The 16,374-nt window shown below is 39.4% G+C and overlaps 1 protein-coding gene and 1 long non-coding RNA gene across 2 annotated transcripts in view; one reads left to right on the top strand and one right to left on the bottom strand.

Annotated features, from left to right (window-relative positions):
• Positions 1 to 16,374, top strand: part of NALF1 (NALCN channel auxiliary factor 1) — a 628,937-nt gene that overhangs the window by 531,683 nt on the left and 80,880 nt on the right. The window lies entirely within an intron of this gene.
• LOC125169603 (uncharacterized) lies at positions 1,406 to 3,451 on the bottom strand. The gene is made up of 3 exons (XR_007153742.1): positions 3,345 to 3,451; positions 2,941 to 2,985; positions 1,406 to 1,526 (listed from the first exon to the last, which is right to left on the bottom strand). It is a non-coding gene; the product is annotated as an uncharacterized LOC125169603 (long non-coding RNA).

Genomic DNA, 16,374 nt, shown 5'->3' with positions numbered 1-16,374 from the left:
AGCTCTTGACCTTTTGGCTAATGTCAGTATACTTCTATGAATGTGTGTGTATATGTCTTTGGGTACCTGTTTCCAATTCTTTTATTAGGAGGTCATATGATGATTCTATAATTAACATTTCCAGGAACTGCCAAACCGTTTTCCACAGCAGCTGAACTGTCTTACATTCCCACCAGCAATGAATGAGATTCTCTATTTGTCTTTGATTTTCAACAGTTTGATTATAAAGTGTCTCAGTGTGATCTCTTTGAGTGCATTCTACTTGGAGTTCTAGAACTTCAGGATATGTAGATTGATTTGTGTCAACAAATTTGGAGAATTTTTTGGCCATTATTTCTTCAAATATTCTTTGTGTCTTTTTTTTCCTTTCCTCTTCTAGCCTTCAGGGACTCCAATAACACATATACTGATTAACTTTAAAATTTCTCATAAACACTTTAGGCTTCGATCACGCTTCTTCATTTGTGTTGTTTCTGGCTCCTTGGGCTGCATACTTTCAATTGTCTCATCTTCAAGTTGGCTGATTATTGTTTCTATTTGCTCAAATCTGTAATCTGTTGTTAAACCTCGCTTATGAATTTTGCATTTCAGTTACTGTGTTTTGACCCCCCAATTTTCCATTTGGTTACTGTATTAGTTAACAGGCCACCATGACAAAACACCATAGACTGAGTGGCTTAAACAACAGAAATTTTGTTCTCAGTTCTGGAGACTAGTAAGTGTAAGATCAAGTTGCAAACAAGGTATGTTTCAGTCTGCGGCCTCTTCTCTTGGCTTGTAGGTGGCATTCTCTCTTTCTGAATATATACAACACCTCTTTTTTGTGCATGGACAGAAAGAAAGAGACAGCGCTCTCTGGTGTCTCTTCCTATAAGGGCGCTAAGCTCACCAAGAGGCCAGGGTCACTAGCTTGAAAACAGGCTACCATGCGAAGTCTCTGGTTAGCCAACCGGTTTGTCAGTTTTACCTCTACTGTTTATCTTCTCCAGTCCATTCTCTCAGCTATGACCCTAATCTAGGCTTTAAGTGAAAGCATTATATATTTTACTTAAAGCACCTAGCACTGAACCGAATGGCATTGATAACGAGCACTCAGTAACTGCTATGATTATTTACTCCGTTGTTTGCCATAGAATTTAAGCATGACGTCAAAAGGCTTATCTGGGATAGAATATTGGTGTTGATGATGAAAACTTGGACTTTGGGTAGGATTGGTCAAACCCGCCATGTCACATATGTATTATAGATAATACAACCTTTTACCAGATAAGGTTACAACCAAGACTCTGCGCTTCTCTGGATCCTTCCTCTTCTTCAGCTGAGGCACACCAGCTCGGCTGACACTTTGGTCGGTACAGAGTGAAAGCCTTCTCTGTCAGGTTCAAGGGAGTCAGGGCTGTGGACTCATTGCCTTCTCATGTGTAGGCCAGGAGGGTTACGTCATCACCACTCAAGGGTCTAACTACTGACATTTTCATCATTTCTTGCGGCACCTCTGTGTTCTCTTTCTTTCTGCATCATCAGGCCTGTAACAAGACCATAGATCCCTGAAATATCCCCTTTGCGTCTTCTCATTTTATTTCCTCTAATTAAAATCTTTCCCCCTCATGTTCAAATGATACTAGTTGATAAAGGATCAGCCCAAGTTCTACATTTTCTGTGATGCCATTTTCCTGCCCCTTCTTGCTGCAGAAAGAACCTCATTATTTCAAGAACTCCCATGACATTTCATCTGTAAAGCTCTTATGGGATATATCACTGTCACCCTCGTACCAGAGTTATTTGTGTATATTTCTTATGTTCCTTATTATTTTGGGAGTCCCTTAAGAGCAGGATTTTTGTCTAAATCTTCTTTATGTCCCCAAAGCACCTAGCAGTACTTGCATGCAGCAAGCACTCAATAGATATTTTTGGAATGAATTAAAATATTTGCCAGTGAATATATGTCAGGGTAAAGCACTGACATAGATATATATCTTTATGTTGCATGTGTATAGGGATAGAAAAAGACGGACATGCGCCATAGAACATTTCATAGAGAATATTCAATTCATTAAGCAGATATAAGGTTCTATTGTAGCAAAGCGTCAGTGCAAAATGCTACAATATTCTGTTTCTGATCACAAGCCTTTTTAAAGCCAATTAGGAAAACTAGGGGCATGATTTCTTGTTGTGAGACTTTCCGGCTTGAGAACGTTCAAGTTCATAGTCTCATAGTTTCCAGAGACGAGTGATATAAAAGACAAGTAAAAAGTGGAGACTGTGGGGATTGATGATAAAACAGAAGAAAGATAAGACCACAAATTGCAAACAAGCACGATTGGGTGGGACTTTTTAGAACCAGGGAGCATTTTGTAGGCAGAGCTGAGTGGGTACAGATGGACAGATTAAAGACAGAGAGATAACAGGATAATTGATGGTGCAAGGTCTGGGAAGAGGAGATTTCAAGAGCATCTCTGTGAAAATTTACATTAGAAAGGGTTCAGGGATAGGACAGCCATTTTTTCCCTGTGTCTGGAGGAAGTAGAAAGCAGATGAGTGTTTTGAGTAAAAGAAGAAGAAAATTGAGAGCTTAAATCAAAATGGTCTTGATCTCAGTCCTGTTAGAGACTGATGTAGAAATCGAGAGGTTAAGAAAGTACAGATGATTTGTAGAAAGGAAAAGAAAGAAGAAAGAAAGAAAGAAAGAAAGAAAGAAAGAAAGAAAGAAAGAAGAAAGAAAGAAAGAAAAGAAAGGAAAGAGAAAGAAAGAAAGAAAGAAAGAAAGAAAGAAAGAAAGAAAGAGGGAGGGAAGGAGGGAGGAAGGGAGGAAGGGAGGAAGGGAGGAAGGAAGGAAGGAAGGAAGGAAGGAAGGAAGGGAAAGCCAGGGAAAGAAAGGAAGAAAGTCCAATAAAAACAAAAAGGCCAATGAGCAGTTGAGAACAGATGACATTCATTTACCTTGAATCCAATCAGTGTTTTTTCCGGACTTTTCTGGTAACCTTGCTGCAGTGTGGAAGAGAGAATTTTATATAACATCGAAAGTTTAGCTGAAAATGTAAAGCAGATAAAACATTCTGATGTGCTCTGGAAAACATTATTCAAAATGTTCAAAAGCTAATGGTTTTCTGTTAACTCTTTTGCCTCTTACCCAGTCATTTGTAGCTTAATAGGCTCTGGTAAAAGTACTATCATTGTGAGATTTAAAAGAACAACAACAACTCGCGTTTTGTAATTAGCTGGCAAGGGGTTTCATTTCATATAAACAATTCTATTTGGCATCCGAAATTAGCTAATATGTTCAGAATATCTGGCATTCTTTTTTACTCTAGGTTTTTATATTATGAGAAACATGATGGACTCACCCACTCTTTCACTCATTTATTCACTTATTCATCACGTTGTTGGAGCTACTGAGTGTCAGGAAACATGAAGGGAGTGTCAGAGAGAAGGGGGGAACCACACAATCCCTGATTACAGGGAATTTACTGTTTGATGTCTTATATCATCTTGCTCATGTCTATGTTGCATGAACAAATATCAAATAACATGGACTTATTAGGAGTGCTTCTAATTTTGAAAAACAAACAACTGTGCTTTGGCAGATAGTGAAACTAACATTAGACCAGGAGTTTAGGAAAGGCAAGGATCAACATTGAGAACAGATCTATGATTTTTGGATTATGAATTGGGCTTAAAAAATGCAACATAAAACTACCTACCGAGGGACTGACTCTTTGCTCTCCTAAATGCACTCAAAACCACAAACATGCCTGAATGACAAGCTGATCATTATTATAACCTATGATTAAATGGGTAACTGATATTTTGTGACATTTTTAAACATCTTATAAAAACTTATCCCTAAATCACAGTATGAAAGGAAATACATTGGCTGCTTTGGGCCAGATTTTCTCTTCAATTATTAAATCGGCAAATTTAAAGGCATAGAGATAGTAATAATATATAGTAAAAAATTTTACACGCTGTAAATGGGAAAAACAAGATTTACTGAAAAGGATTCACGGGAGAATTACATGATGAGGGTACAAAACACTTACCATCACAGCCATTTTATTTTTTTTTTCAACGTTTATTTATTTTTGGGACAGAGAGAGACAGAGCATGAACGGGGGAGGGGCAGAGAGAGAGGGAGACACAGAATCGGAAACAGGCTCCAGGCTCTTAGCCATCAGCGCAGAGCCTGACGCGGGGCTCGAACTCACGGACCGCGAGATCGTGACCTGAGCTGAAGTCGGACGCTTAACCGACTGCACCACCCAGGCGCCCCCATCACATCCATTTTATTTGTGAAACTCTTACCAGCTTGCTTGCTCTCTTACAGCCATTTTGGTTTGATGCTTATAGTTTAGAATCATTTCCATAAACTCTTACTGATGCTTTTGAAATAACAGGTGAGTAGAAGAAACGCCAGGAACTGGTTGATAGGATGTGGATCGGGACCAAATTAGAAGGTAGGGTCACAGAGAAGGAGAGAGCTGGAAATAGGAAACACAGTTACATCTTTAGGCACTGGCTTCAAAAGAGTTTCAGTAGTAGAATGACTGACTTCAAGTAGCCATTTTCCAGTGCAACGTTAATGAGAACCTGACAGCCAAATACCAAATTTAGATACTGATAATACCTCTTCTTGGCCCGCAGATAACTTAAAACAGCTGAATCTTGACCGAGGGGAGAAATAGAAAGCTTCCCTTCCGGGTAGTTGAGTGTTCAAAGAAAATTGCCCGAAGTAGAAATGAGTATGTCATTCTTCCTTTTCTGAGAGAAGACAATTTGAGGCAAAACTAAGAATAATACCTCTTATCTAACTCCTAACATTATATGATGGATGCTACCTGAAATTGCAGCTTTATTAATAACTAGGGTAATTCTTTAGAAACATAGAAAGAGACTTGCACAAATAATTAAGACATGTTTTAACTACAAAAATCGAAATGCTTCTCGGTCATTACAAATGACTTTGTAACTTTAAATCAATACACTGGAAATTTTCTAGTGGGTACCCACTATGCCTTATTTCTGAATCACAGTTTAAGAAAACAGTTATTTTAAATTACCAGAAAGCTCAAATAATTTCCTAGAACTGAATAAAAAACTAGAATGTGAACACAGTGTTCTGCATCTTGTGTAACTTATTTAGGAGAAAGATAATTTAATTTTGAAATGTTTCTTGAAGAATTTTCTTTTATATTTTTCTCTTCCTTTACTTACTTATTTATTTTTGAATAAAATATACTTAGGGTCAACAAAACAGACATCAATATTTTTCATAAAAAAGAATTAGGAATTAGTATTATTTTTTATTTTAATGTTTATTTATTTTGAGAGAGAGAGAGAGAACACAGCAGGGGAGGGACAAAAAGAGAGAGGGAGACACAGAATCTGAAGCAGGCACCAGGCCCTAAGCTGTCAGCACAGAGCCCGACACAGGGCTTGAACTCCCAAACCATGAAATCATGACCTGAGACAGAGGCTGACACTTAACTGACTGAGCCACACAGGTGCCCCAGGATTTAGGATTCTTATATATATGGCGAAGTTAAAAGATGGCTTTCAGTTTGTAGAATATTTTCAATTTTAACATCAATGCATAATTTTAGCCTTCTTGAATCTATAGATGGTATGTTTATCTCTTGATGTGGTTTGGAAAAAAAGTTTAATTTTCAATCATAATCTATACAAAGCAAAGATGGACTGGAATATATAGGTTTTCTTTATAATTGTCAAAAGAGGAGGCATATCAATATTTTTATATTGAAGTAAGTCTACAGAAAGGTAACCTTAAAATAACTTTTATTAGACCCAGAATTCATGTGTATGAGTTTTAATGTTGATTTTTTTTTTCTATTCTCCATCTTTACATTTATCTGATTATATGCTAAATCCATTATGGCCATATAAGCCTATTATTTCTGGCCTTGTACATCTTCTAAAGGCACAGGGTAATAGCCCAAGGAAACAATGAGATACGTGTTTAAACGCTGTTCTAAGCATCTTTCTTAAAAGATTTAATTTATTAGGAATATGTCACGGTATGTCCCCCATGATCTCTGCGTCCTGATATTCCTCTTGAGTATGAGCTGGACTCACTGTCTTTTTCCTAATAAGTAGAACATTGAAGAAAAGATGGGATGTCAATTATGAGATTGGGATAGAAACAGGCCGTAGCTTCCTTTGGGGGCTCTCTTGTGGTGCTACGGGAAGCCAGATGCCATATTGGGAGCAGCCCAGTGGAGGGGTCCATGTGGTGTGGCAAAGAATGGAGGTTTTGTCCAACAGCATTCAAGGAACTGAGTACCTTGGTTTAATGGCCCTTTAGAAATTGTAGCCTGCTAACAACCACGTGAGTGAGCTTGGATGTGGGTCTTTTAACCTCAATCTAGTTTAGACACTGTATGCCCAGCCTACAACTTAACTGCAACCCCATGAGTAACGTGTTCAGGTGTAGCAAATAAAAATACAGGACAGCCTGATAAATTGGAAATGCACATAAACAAAGATAATTTTTTTTTAGTATAAGAATGTCCCACGCAAAGTTTGACACATGCTTATACTAAGAAATTATTCATTAAAAAAAAAAATTAGAAAAAAAAAAAAAAGGGGCGCCTGGGTGGCGCAGTCGGTTAAGCGTCCGACTTCAGCCAGGTCACAATCTCGCAGTCCGGGAGTTCGAGCCCCGTGTCGGGCTCTGGGCTGATGGCTCAGAGCCTGGAGCCTGTTTCCGATTCTGTGTCTCCGTCTCTCTCTGCCCCTCCCCCATTCATGCTCTGTCTCTCTCTGTCCCAAAAATAAATAAACGTTGAAAAAAAAAATTTAGAAATTATTCATTGTTTATCTGACATTCAAATTTAATCTGTATTTCCTCTGGCAGCACTAGACCTGGAGGCATAGCTAAGCCACATTCTGATTTCTGACCCACAGACAGTGTGAAATAAAAAATGTTTGTTCTTTTAAGCAATGAAATTTGGGATTATTTGTTATACAGCAATAGATAACTAATGCATTATCTAATAATTATATAAAGGTCCCTACAGGCCTATAAGTTTAACTAAATTGATTGACATGTGTTTCAACTGGTCTCACAAATACAGAACCAATGATTATGACTTTATGTTGCCTATCTTGCTAAGATAGAACATGGTTATTGCTTTGGAGATGGAGTAATTTGCATTGAAATACTATTGACTGAAACACAACTTCTAAGATACTCCCATTAGAGACATGTTTAGAAAAATATATGTAGATACTTTAAAATTTTGAATTAAAATTTTTTTTTAATGTTTATTCATTTTTCAGAGAGAGACAGTGAGACAGAGTGTGAGTGGAGGAGGGGCAGAGAGAGGAGACACAGAATCTGAAGCAGACCCCAGGCTCTGAGCTGTCAACACAGAGCCAGACACAGGGCTAAAACCCATGAACTATGAGATCATGACCTGAGTTGAAGTCAGATACTTAACTGACTGAGCACCCAGGCCAGGTGCCCCTTAAATTTTTAATTAAAAAAAAAATGTTTGTTTATTTGAGAGAGAGAGAGAGAGAGAGGTTGCATGTGTGCAAACAGGGGAGGGGCAGAGAGGGAGGGAGAGAGAGAATCCCAAGCAGGCTCTGTGCTGTCATCTCAGAGCCTGTTGTGGGGCTTGATATTATGAACCATGAGATCATGACTGGAGCTGAAATCAAGAGTAGGATGCTTAACCAACTAAGCCATAATTTACGTCTTTAAGAAACCGTGGTCAGGGCGCCTGGGTGGCTCAGGCGGTTAAGCATCCGACTTCGACTCAGGTCACGATCTCGTGGTCCGTGAGTTCGAGCCCCGAGTCGGGCTCTGGGCTGATGGCTCAGAGCCTGGAGCCTGTTTCCGATTCTGTGTCTCCCTCTCTCTCTGCCCCTCCCCCGTTCATGCTTTGTCTCTCTCTGTCTCAAAAATAAATAAACGTTAAAAAAAAAGAAAAGAAACCGTGGTCAACACAAGTGAATAGAAAAATGCATTGGGAGGGTTTGTTGGTACTCACTATCTCAAAGCAAATAAAAGTGTTTTGAATTTAAGAAGTTACAACTTTTGAAACTATGTGCACATTTTATACACATAATCCCTTGCTGAAATAATTCACATTGTGTGTAGGGTACTTTACACCGATCTATCAGTGGCACAGATTTGCCAGGGAAGCAGCCTGTTTGAATCTTCTCTCTTCCCTCTCTCCATATCTAACCAGTTACTAAGTACCGTCATGCTGTTCTCCACATTTCCAAAATCCTTCCTTTCTTTTCTTTTCTCACTTTTCCCCTGCCAACCAGATAAAGTAAACCCCTATCAATTCTGCCTGATGCCCTCCCATAGCCTTCTAACCAATCTCCCTGCCAAGATCCTTTCACGTGCTCAGAGCCTCTCTCCAATGCCAGACTCCGCTTCCTAAAATGCACAATGATCATATCCCTCCGTGGTCTGAAAGCTTCACTTGACTTCCACAGCCCCAAGATCGGACAGCAAATTATTTGGACCAGACGTTACGTCTCCTGATAATGTGGCTCTAAACTTTTGTTTGTTTTGTCTTGCCATATTGTCGTGTTTCCTTGTATTGGCATTACCAAATCTTTCGCCATACGCTCATTGTTGTAGGTGTTCCACTAAAGAAAATGGCTCCATTGTTACCCGAGTATGTGAAATACAGCCTGTCGTTCCCCACGTGGATATTCATGACGTGCGGCAGCAAGGGTGGATACGAGCTCTGTGGGTGTTTACTCAAAAAAAAAAATATAAATTCACCAGTACAGAATTTTGTATGAAAGTGAAATATTGGTTCAAATTAGGGGGAAAAAATCAAAACAGGTGCTAGACTTGTAGAGATTCGGGGCTTTCCCTTCTGAGAGCTCACTAGGGTGGTAGTTGTTAACTTTCCTGGTAGTTCAGACCCCATTGGGAAGCATGATGATTCCTCTCCCTAGCAAAATGCAAGGGAGTGCTCCCACAGAAATCTGTAAACAGCTGAGGGTGTTGTAGGACACTTCACCCCACCTCTGTGACCCTCGAGGAGGCTCAGCACCTCTGTTCGGGAAGTGCCTGGTTCTCTCTCACAGGCTGACCCTGTTCTAGAACATGGATCGCAGCTAAAAGGAGATGATTTCCTTAAGAAATCTGCTTGCCATTCTTCTTTCTCATAATTCTTCTTCCTTATATCATTTTTCTTTCTTCTGGGCCCTGTCACTTTGCACCCAAAAGACAGTAAACATGTCGGGTGTCCTTTGTATTTGTGATTCTCCTGTGCAGCCAAATTGAATGTCCATCTTAATGACATTCTGTGTTAATTCTTCAGGTGGGAAACAAAAACTTTGTATTTGTATAATGAGGAAATACCCTTTCCTACATGCGCAGATAAATGTGGCAGTGGCTTCTTTTTCCTTATCTTTTGAATAAAACCATAGAGACAAAGGATAACGCTGTTCAATCTGATTTTTATTTTCGAGTGGTACGGTAGGACTGATTTATTGGCCATTGAAGGAAATTTTACAGTAAATCGAATAACCAGAGCTGCATAAATAAAAAGACACTTGAAACCTATTGCAAGTAAAAATATTATATTTATTTACAAAGTTATTTCCACTCATTAATTAATGTTTTCTTTCCAGTCATCAATGTTAGCTGGTCCTGATGTGCTATTAATTAGAATGCAGTATGGCTGCAAGTTTCAAAGACCTAAATCTTTGTGTCTTAAGCAAACTAGGAATTTGTTACTCTCTGGGATACAGTGGGCATGGGCAGTTAGGACTGGAGGGCAGCTTTAAGGTGGCAGAGACCTCAGCTGACCCCGTGGTTGCACCAGTGTGGTTTCCAGGATGTTCACGTTCAAGGGTTCTCTAGTGGTTCCACAGGCACGTCCACCCACAAAGCAGCTGAAAGGAGGTGAAGGCAAAGAAGGCCTGCTTTCCTGGAAGGACGTGTCAATTTCCTGCCTGTTTCTCCCTGGGAGAATCTTAGATCCAGGGGTAGGGCTAGCTGCAGGGGAAGAGACGGGAATGTGACTTTTTAGGTTTAGAATGTACCCTGTGAAAATTTGATATCGTGCACATCTGTATATGAGAGTAATGATTGTTTCTTTTAACATCTTTTTCTTTTTTGATTTTTTTAATGTTTATTTATTTTTGAAGGAGAGAGAGACAGAGCGTGAGAGAGGGAGGGGCAGAAAGAGAGAGAGATACAGAATCCGAAGCAGGCTCCAGGCTCTGAGCTGTCAACCCAGAGCCCGACGCGGGGCTCGAACTCACAAACCACAAGATCATGACCTCGGATGTTCCACTGACTTAGCCACCCGGGGACCCCTAAATTTAATTCTAAATTAATGTACAAGCAGGATATATTTCCTGTTTTTGAGAAAACTAAGCTCCAGCCGGATAAGCCGGCACTTTCTACTCTTTGGTCTGATACTTGGTGTAATACATTGAAACTCCGGTGAAAACTTTGCATGTACTTTGTGTAGAAGAATTAAAAGAGGACTATAACTTTTAAAGCCTGATAAAATAGAAAGTTCCATTCTGTTCCCTACCAATTAGCGAAAGAAGTGAAGAACCTTTGTGAAAAGTCGCATCCAGACTGAAGCACGACTCTCATAGTGGCTCGCTTGTTCCCCAGGGTTGCAATACATGTGGGTGGTTGTAAATCCACTGTTGTGTTTTTTGCAGAGCGAGCCCTCCCAGGCACACTGCCACCTGAAGGCATGATCACGTTTCAGAATCACTCTGTGTTGTGTATTGTGTCGTAAAAACCTATCACTATTTTCTGGTTCCTGGATAGAAGACTTCCTGGCAGAGACGGTTGCTACTATCTTTTGTCTCTCGGGATGTTCCACGTCCTTCTCAAGAACAGTGTCCCATTGCTAAACACCGCATGCCGGTTTGTTCCCATGGGAAAGTAATATGTAATTGTTTATGTGTTAAAATAATACAAAGAGATCCCTTGGACCCCTTATTCGGTTTCCCCCAGTAGTATCATCTTACAAAGTTAAAATATCACAACGAGAATACTGATGATAATGGTAGCCATCAATCCTGTGATGATTCTCCAGGCTTGTTTGTACTTATTTGTGCGTGTGCACGTGTGTTTATTTGTAGACAGTTAAATCACATGTGTGAGATTGTATATACACCACCACAGACAAAACACAGTCCCATCCCCATAAGAACCACTCATGAGGCCTTTTTATAGCCAGCTCCCCCAACTTTGACTCATGGCAAACCACTCATGTGGGCCCGTTTCTTTTTATTATTCTTAGTGGTACTATTTTTATTTTCTTAGCACTGTATTTCTTTTTTCTAAGCAGGTGTAAAATAGTTCAAACACCTTATTTTTTTTAACCACATTCATCTTTTATCTTGTTGTTGTTGTATTTAAATCCAAGTTAGTTAACATACACTGTAATAATGATTTCAGGGGTAGAATTCAGTGATCCCGCAGGTCCCTTTCTATTCCTTCCTTTGTCCATTTGTACCCTGTCATCACTTTGTGTGGCTGTATCTTCACTGTCAATTTTTATTTATCTGCTGTCCCAGCTAGACTGTAAGCTCTGTGTTGACCCTGTATTTCCAGCTTCTTCCACGTGGCATGGCACTAAGCAGGTGATCCATAGCATTTGTTGATTGATGGGTGGATTCTAAGGGAAAATGAAATAAACCAAGTATGGCGGAGAGAGCCTTGGCTAGGAGATGAATGATTTGGGGGAAGCCTGGATTCCGGGAGTAGCCCCCCCCCCCTGTGAAATGCTTGATTTTGGAGCTGACTTAGCCCTTGTGCAAACTAAGGCAGAATGGGCTTGAACCAGTGCTCGTTTGGTAGATGTTATGCGTGGGAAGTTGAACAGGTTGGGTTCTCAGGTCACTACCAGCTGGGCTGTATGGCACACGCCATGTCGGAAGCAGGGGAGCCCAATGCCACGGCCATGCCTCTCTCTGGGACGCCATCTTCAGGCTTTCACTGTGGTGCTAGAATCTAGCCTGGAGAAAAACACTGTCCTCTACCATTGAGCAACAGAAGGGAATGGTGTGAAGAATTCATATATCCGATTTTGTGCATAATCATGGCTCATGGTCTATCTTTTCGTTTTTCCTTTGGACAGTTAGAAATTGCATTGTAGTGTGCTGTGACTTTGGTCAGCCTCGGTGATGTGCTTTTCCCAGGACACTATACTTCTGGGCTCATAGTTTAAAAATAGATGCTCTACAAAGTCGTAGGTGTGAAACTCTTCCACAGGTGATGGCCAAGCACAAGAGGGCGGAAAACTTAGAGCAATAGGAGAAGGCTGAGTAAGAAGGCATCATTGCCAACAGAGAAAGCAGGTGTTTGTACGGCAGTGTGAAATCTTGTTCATCAGCCATATAGGTAGGTGTCTATTTGCCAGGACCGGTGTGGGCAAAGCACCATGTTAACTTCCACTGAGCAACCTGGCATCCTTTCATACGATAAAAATGTGACTTCTTTAATTTCAGAAGGACAAAGTAATAGGGCAAGTTTTTATATTTTAAATAAAAGACGTGTGAGTATTTTGTATCCATGCCAAAGTCTCACAGGAGTAACCAGGTTGTTAAAATCTGCTGAGATGCTAGAAAAGAGTACTTCACAGGGGAAGAGAGGGGATTTATAGCATATCTCCAACTTGCTTATACAATGTGTCTGCTACTTTGCTTGCACCGAAACTTTCTTTCCCTTTTGCTGGATTGTTTTGTAAGAACATTTAACCTTTCTTTGTCCCACTTGCTACTTTTAGGAATAGGGATGATCACACTTGATAGTGCTTCCAGGAAGAGGGAGAGGATAAATCAGAGAGAATCTGGAATCGTGATCTCTCAACACTTTAAAGAAAACTCAAATATTATCCGTCTTATATTTTTGTGATTCCCTACAGTGAAGCAACATTGCTGATTTCTTTCTTCAGCAATACTTTGGAAATGCTTAAAATATTTAGTTTATATTTATACCATTTCCTTCTGGAAAAAAATATGATGAGATTTCCAACAAATTAACTACATGGGAAAAATAACTTCATATTCATAGACCAAAGGAATTGTTATAATTTTTCTAAATACGTTTCCAAATATGTCAGGTCTATGGCATGCCTTAAAATTAACGTTTAAAGTGAATTTTGAGGCTCCCTCGGGTGACTGGATCAATTAAACATCTCACTCTTGATTTCAGCTCAGCTCATGATCTCACAGTTTGTGAGTTTGAGTCCCATATCGGGCTCCGCACTGACAGTATGGAGCCCACTTAAGATTCTCTCTCTCTCTTCCTGTCTCTCTGCCCTTCCCACTCTCTCTTTCTCGCTCTCAAAATAAATAAATAAACTTAAAAAATAAAGTGAATTTTGACATTTAACAGTTGAATTAATGTTCTAAAAATATTTTAGTGAACTAAAGAGTATCAAGGGGTATGTTAATATTAGTAATAACCAAACTCAGTCATGTGGCTAGATGGAGAATAATACAGAAATTGAACAAATCAATGAGGGAAAGACAAGCAACTCAATAGAAAATTGGAAAAAGTATAGGTAGTTCATGAAAGGAAAATAATCAGTCAAAAATAGGAGATATTTAATCTCATCATAATCAAAGAAATAGGTGCTATAACCAAAATTAAATTACTTTTTAAATCAAGCAGTTGGCAAAATTAAAAAAAATAAATAAAAAGGGTGGGTGATCTCCAACTTTTGTAAAGTTGTGTTTGCAGTATTTCCCAAAGATAAAGTGCCTTATGACCTGATAGGTAATCTTTCAGGAATTTCTCCTACAGAGAAACTTCTCAAAGCACATAGACTTCCATGCAAGCCTGTGCACTGCCAATGGTGTTTGAAGGAGGCAGAGATTAGAAAGTACCCAAATGCCCAGTGATCGGGAAATGGCATAGATTAGATTGCAAAGCATACATCCATAGCCCTTAAGATGAGCATTGTGTGACTGCATCAATCTCTAAGTCAGCGTTAATGAAAAGATCAAATTGAATAGTAAAATAAGTAACACACAACGTGATTCTAGTTATGGATTAAAAATGACTATTGCAAAAGCACGAGAGTAGCCACACAGATGCATGTAAATGTACTGAGGGCTGATGGGGGGTGGGAGGGAGGGGAGGGTGGGTGATGGGTATTGAAGAGGGTATCTTTTGGGATGAGCACTGGGTGTTGTATGGAAACCAATTTGACAATAAATTTCATATATTTAAAAAAAAAGATGCATGTAAATGTAAATGCATGGAAAAAACAGCTGGAATAATAAACATCAAACTAGTCACCGCTGTTCCTTTTAGGGCAGAAGATGGGACTTGACGTTGGGTCAGGGTGGAGAGGGGTTGCATAGGACATGTTTCCCTTTATTTAAATCACACTAAAGCCATATTTATAAAAAAAAAATACTATTAAATGCAGGTGGCATTGTGGACTATTTGTACAATTAGCAAACAAAAGAAAGCTACCTTAGTCCGGTGGACGACAGAATGTGTAAAGTTTGCAAGAGCAGTAGTGGTGATCTAAAGCAAAACAGAACACAAATATTTCCCCATTGCTTGACCCCGTAAGTTGCCGCCACTGTGTGACATCGACCCTTAGTCGTGTCTAAATTGGCTGACTTAACTAGTTTATAAACAGAATTGGGATAATTATTTCACTTTAGTCAAAGAACCATATGCTTCCTCAGTGCGTTTCTACTAGAAACCAGTTAAAGGAATTCAATCTTTAAAATGTGATGAGAAACAAATTGTATAAATTAGTGATTACAGACCAACTTTTAAATTACTTAAATGACCCCAAGAATTATTAAGGAATTGGCAACAGAGTTGATGAAAAAATCAATATTAATTCACCACAACTGAAAAAGTCTATGAAGTCATTACAGAAAATAAGGATTATAACATTAAAAACAATGGCATGTTTCTCACATTTCAGTATTTTGAATGGAAAAAAAAATAAAATCAAACACACATTTTCTCAGGGCGCCTGGGTGGCTCGGTTGATTGGGCGTCCAACCCTTGATTTCAGGTTAGGTCATGATCTCACGGCTGTGGGATCCAGCCCCACACTGGGCTCTGTGCTGACAGCATGGAGCCTGCTTGGGATTCTCTCTCTCCCTCTCTCTCTCTCTCTGCCCCTCTCCTGTGCTCATGTGTGCCCCCTCTCCCTCTCTCTCTCGGTCTCTCTGTCTCTCTCAAAATAAATAAAAATAAAAACAAACACCTATTTTCTCTTAAACTTATTTTGTATCTGAATCTTCCAAGTGCACTTTTCACTGTCAAATTAAATCTGGCCAGAATTGCATGAGGAATGGTCAACCACGTTTCTAGGTCAGCCAAAGGATTTACATCAGCTACTGCTGTCGGTCGCCATGAGTACCAGTGAGGCATGAAGGGAGACTTTGAGCCCTGCCCACATGGTTCCAATCTATGGAAAGACCTAGAATAATTTTTATAGTAGAGTGATATAATAGGATGGCATCTATGGACTATTAACAAATAAATGAAGTATAGCAGCCATAAAAATATGTGGTGGTCTGCATGTTCAGGAACTTAAGTAGCCCAATATGGTTTTCGTAATAACCAAGCAAAGATTCACAGAATGTTTGCTAGAAGTCCACTGACATAGGTGTGTGTGTGTGTGTGTGTGTGTGTGTGTGTGTGTGTAGAAGTGTATATATAAACATGCATATACATGTATATATTTATGTATATATACATGTATACACATGTGTATGTGTAATATATATATACATATTTATATGTGTGTGTGTGTGTGTGTGCAAGATCAACACTTAGTCATACCTAAATTAGCTAACTATTTTATAAACAGAATTGGGATAATTATTTCAATTTAGTCAAAAAACCATATGCTTTCCCAATGCATATATGTTTATATGTGTGTATAAGCATATATACACATACATGCATATATATATAATATATGTATGTATGCGTGCATGTATGCTGTTATTATCATTTTGTGGGATGTTGGCAGCCTATACATTTATGCATAGAATATAGTTTAACTGCTAGATTCAGAAGAACCCTCCAGGGTGACCAGCCATCCTGGTCTGCCAAGAATGACTTCTAGGATGTGGGACTTTCCTAAAGTCCCCAACAAACCAGGAGGGTTGGTCACCCTAGTCTTCTTGAGCCTTTTTGTTAAACCTTTGCCACCCACATAAGGTCATTGCTCTTGCCCTTAAACATTTGACAGAAGAGCGTTGGGCAATCATCCCCATGTGAGCATTGACTCTGCGATGTTCTTTATTTTGCCCGAATACTCTTAACGTTGGGGACCACGTGCAGACAGTACCTTTTGGCAGATAATGTAAAGTGACTTGTCACTTTGATTTTCATGACATGTTGAAGTCACCTACATACAA

The sequence above is a fragment of the Prionailurus viverrinus genome, chromosome A1, assembly GCF_022837055.1.
Source record: "Prionailurus viverrinus isolate Anna chromosome A1, UM_Priviv_1.0, whole genome shotgun sequence".
NCBI lineage: Eukaryota > Metazoa > Chordata > Mammalia > Carnivora > Felidae > Prionailurus > Prionailurus viverrinus.
Note: the sequence above shows the minus strand (reverse complement) of the source record. Positions and strands in the feature narration are given on the sequence as shown.